Here is a 5,124-nt window from a genome sequence, read left to right on the forward strand (position 1 = left end):
TGCCAGGCAGGTGATGGTGACTCTGTCTCCTGGAGATGCTGACAGGGAGTTTGGAGATTGTGTCACTTGAATGTCACATCTGGCACCTCACAGTAGGAAAACAAACAAATAACACAATTAATAATGTTATTATAGGAATTCCTTGATTAGTAGGGAAGAGATGGCTACTCTGTGCTGAATAAATTTTGTGTCCTATGCAACTTACCTGAGAGCCAGAGTAGCCAAATTGCCAGGATCTGTGCAGGAGCCTTCATGGTCATGCTGTGTCCTGACTGGGACTGACTCCTGCAGGGACTGAAGAGCCAGCTAAGAATCTGTCAATTAAAGGGGGATATGCTCTGGGCATATGCAAATCAGCAGAGTTTGTCAGGCCTATGGGCAGCTGCAAGGTTTGCTCAGCTCAGTAACAGGAAGTCTCAGTCTATAGGGACCCTCCATCAGAACTGGGAGACACACAGTGGCTGCTGAGAAAGTGTTTCCCCATGGGGACTGCAGGATATAATTAGTCCAGTGTCCTTTAAATAAAGTGTTTCTGTTTTGTTTGTTTATCATTGTATGGATTAAATTATGTTTTTCTTTCTAACTTTTAATATAAAATGGACAGATGGTGATTTAATTCTTTAGAAACTGCAAGAAATTTAAGTTGAGGCCAAAATGTTGTCTTTTTTCTTCTCTAGGATTTTATGAGACAAATCATCAGGACAAGTGATGGACTAAGATGTAACGTTGCCTGAAAATTAGATGCATTGAAGTGAACAAAGGAAGTTCAGTATATATGCATACTTTGACAGCTATATGGTAAAATTACAAAATGTAAAAATTCTCTTTGAAAAACATAGTTCAATGATCTGTAGGGAAAGGCCTAGATACTGGGTGTCACAACTCAATTTTCACCCTCACAGAAGCGCCATCCTCTATTTCTCAAGGCTCTTTTACACTCAGCCAGTTTAGGGAACTTACTTGTTCTCTGCCTTTTGAAAGACTCTGGCATGTTTCTTTCTCTAAGAACACTAAATAATTCCCAGATCAGTGTCTCCTATACTCTGTGATGACCATTCATGATCTTTCTTATTCAAGATTTACTCTGTTAGAAGGAGAGGCTTTCTACAGACTGAGTCTATCCTTGTAACAATTCTGATCCACAAACCTGCAAATTCCACATGAAATATCTCTTCTAGTTCTATTTCACACAATAGTGGTTAGTTTTATGTCAACTTGACACAAGCTAAAGTCATCTGATAGGAGGAAACACCAATTAAAAATATGTCTCCATAGGATAATGCTGTATAAAATCTTATAGGAAATTTTCTTAAATAGTAATTATGGGGGAGGGCTCGGCTCACTATAGGTAAATCTACCACTGGACTGGAGGGAGAGGAAACTATGTTCAGGATGTAAATAAAAGAATAAATTTAATGAGTTAAAAAAAAGAAGAGAGTGAGAAAGGCTCTCTGAGAAGACAGGGAAAGAATAAACACAAGCAGATTCATATTTTCTCCATATTGAGGTTTAGGATAACTCTCCCCATTCAGAGTTGCTTCCTATAAGGAAAATGAATTCAGTTACATTCTTGTTGATTTTGAATGAGAATCTGTCTCCTTCATAGGCCTCTGTGTGATGCAGCCACAACAAAGGAATCCAGGTTCACAGAGGATTCCATCTAGGTGAACAAAAACTAGATCTACACTTTTAATGCCTCAGGGTTATCTCTGAATGTGACACCCTGTTAGCTGGGTTTTCATTTGCGTGGTCACTAGGGACTATGATGGCAGGTCCGAACTACTCATCACAGTTAGTGAGCTGGTGTTCTTTCCTCACCAAATGAGGAGAGCATACTAATTCCTTGATACTCAAACACATGCTGGTCATTTTGAACTGAATAAAACTTGAACTTGTCAATTTTGCATGGCTAAGAAGGACACTGTATTACAACAATACTACCAAATCATATAAAGAATAGTATGTAACTCTGGTAAATATTAAATTATTTAATCCCAGAGTACAAATTAATAGAAACAAAAGTGAACTAGCATATACTATTTTAAATGTGAAAAATAAAAGGATCACATTTTCAAATATATGTTTTATAACTTGATTTAGTGTGTAAAACAAGGGATTTGTGCTTAAGACTCAGAAATAGGGGTTGGGGATTTAGCTCAGTGGTAGAGCACTTGCCTAGCAAGTGCAAGGCCCTTGGTTTGGTCCTCAGCTCTGGGAAAAAAAAAGACTCAGAAACAAACAGTTACAAGTATCATAAAACAAATGTATGATATTCCTAGTCTGAAGTGATTTGTCTGTTTTCTTTTGTTTGTGTTTTCTTTTTCTTGGAACAATGAGACTTAGGCTGTCATCAAACTAATGATCTCCCTGCTTCTGCTTCCCAGAGCTAGTAATGCATTTATTTGCCACAATTTGTGATTCCCTAATTCTTTTTAAAGGAATGATTTCCCTACGTGGATATTTTTCAATTCCTAAATAACTTCCCTTTTTCCTTGGATATTTAATTGCAGATGATAGTGAATGTTGATTAACAACTACCTTTTTGAGCTAGTGTGAGATTTACCTAAATTCATTCTATAGATGCCCACAAAAATGTAGAGAACCTTAGAATATTTACAGAACGACACACATATTTTGATCCTAAGGGATGAGGCAAGATCCCAGAACATTTACTGGTAGAGTTTCTAGTGCACTGAAATAATAGACATTGTAAAACAATGCTATTTAACTCTTGAATTCACTGTTCTCTACTCAACTTACTGGATGGAAATTTAATATAATGAAGCATACTGAGCTAAAAGTCCACAGCATTTCAATAATCAATACATAGAAAGGGCATTTAGATTAATATGGAGGTTTATGTTCAAGGTAAAATGTATGACTCTTATCATGTACAATGAATATATTCAGTGAAAGTTCAAACATAAATTAAATGAATAAAAATCTCACACACTAGAATGGAAAGCATTCATGCTGTTTCTACTCTTTTATGAAGATAAAATATATTTGTAACTTCAAAAATTTCTTTCAGATGAATTTTCATAAATGTACTTATCAGACAAACCCTAACCAACTTGTTTTCACTAGAAGCTTTATTTCTTTTTCATTTATATACTCTCATATGACATGAAATCTTCTGTGAATTGCTACATTTTCGTATTTTGATGGAAAAATATGAAAAAGTCAGAATTTGTGATAGCATGATTGCAACAGCGACTGTGGTCTGTATTCCCAACACAGACTGTAGGCTATCAATTAGTGAAGACTATATGAATAGGAAAATAGAAATATAAGTTTTCTTGTTCCTGGCGCTAAATAAATATCAATCATAAGAGAATGGTCATGAGTGTAAGGAACATTCTCTTTCAAGAAATGTCTTTCTATTGATTAAGGTATGAAAAAAGTATGAATTTTTGACAAGGTTACAAAATTTTTCTTACTAATTACAGGCCTAATTTTATATGTTACCTTGTAAAGGGACTCTTACTGTGGACACAAGGTTTCCTTGTTGCAATGGTCTTGATTCATTTTTTTTCATTACTTTATCCAAGTTGCTTAATTTACAAGTCCTATCATGGCGACTATTACTTTTCTAGCCACAGATTCTGGGCCCCAATAATTATGTGAGCTATTGATTTCATCTTATGAAATGGAACTTACATACAATCAGGAAAGTATTTGATTATACCATAATTTTCATGCCACTATATCTGCTCAAGTTAAACAGAATGTAAGGGAATATGATCTTATTTTAGCCTTCCTATGTTCTTGAGACATGCTTTGTGTCTTTTTTATTACAACTGATGGTTGTTAGAGCAGTTAGAATCAGTTTTCTTTAGTATTGTCCCCTGGTAGGTGGGAAACTAACCTGTGTTTATATGGGCAGTACAAATTGCATTCAGTCGATTATTAAAAACAAAAAGTATATGAAGTCTGAATACAGTGGGGGTGAATCTGAGAAGAATTACAGAAAAGGGGTTAATGTGATCAAAATACATTGTAGCATGCATGAAGTTTCCAAAAAGGTACTTTTTTGAATCACATTTAAAACATAAAACAAGGATCTAGGTTTGGTGGCATATGCCTTTAATCCTGAGAAGGGATTTAACTTGGGAAGCACAGGTAGGCAGATTTCTGAATTCAAGGCCAGCCTGGCCTATAGAGCAGTTCCAGAACAGCCAGGGCTGCACAAACCTTCTCTCAAAAAATACGTAATATATATAATATAAGGTGTTATATATATATCATTTTATTATTGAGGTACACACACACACACACACACACACATATCAATGATAGACAGCACTTTAGAGTACTGTCTGCTCTTTCAGGAGACATGGGTTGAGTTCCTAGCACAATATGGTTTCTTACAACAACCTGTAATTCCAGTTCCAGGGTATCTGATGCCTCTTTGTGTCTTAATGTGTCAGTTTTGAAGAAAGTTTCATGGACTGCTGGGAATATGTATTATTTAGTTATTAGATGTTTAGAATGTTTTCTAGATCTTTGTCAGATACATTTATATTACATACCATTGGTTAATTTTGAGAGTAACTTCTGGTAATAAGAATATTTTTATTATAAAACCAAGATATATAATGCTCTGTACTAATTAATTGTTAGTTCCAAGCCATAGATATTGCTAAAATTTATTGTTATAAAGAGTAACACAGACTACCACACCTTTAGCCTAATCCAACCTAATGTATCTGGGCTTCATACAAAAAAGCTTTTCCAAAACAAAGTTTTTCATCATGAAAACTAATCAATACAATTAACATAGGTGACAGTCCTATCATATCAATAGATATCAAACTATAAAAAAAGTCATTAAATGCAAGATAAAATATATATTTCAGAATGAACACAGTAATTCCTAACCTTAAAATAACCCTTTTAAACAATTCAGTAAATATAAATAAAAGTAAGAAAAATTCCCACCCAATCAAATCAATCCAAAAATCCAGCACCTATAAACCCAGATGCCTAGATGCCAACGTAAGAATACAATCAGTAACAACCAGGGTACTACGTCACCACAAGAGATAAACTCTCCTAATAAAGTAGCACCTGAATATTCCAAATAGGTGACATAAGAGAAGACCTTAATAACAACTACATGAA

This window comes from Onychomys torridus, chromosome 3 (genome assembly GCF_903995425.1).
Source record: "Onychomys torridus chromosome 3, mOncTor1.1, whole genome shotgun sequence".
In the NCBI taxonomy this organism is placed as follows: Eukaryota; Metazoa; Chordata; class Mammalia; order Rodentia; family Cricetidae; genus Onychomys; species Onychomys torridus.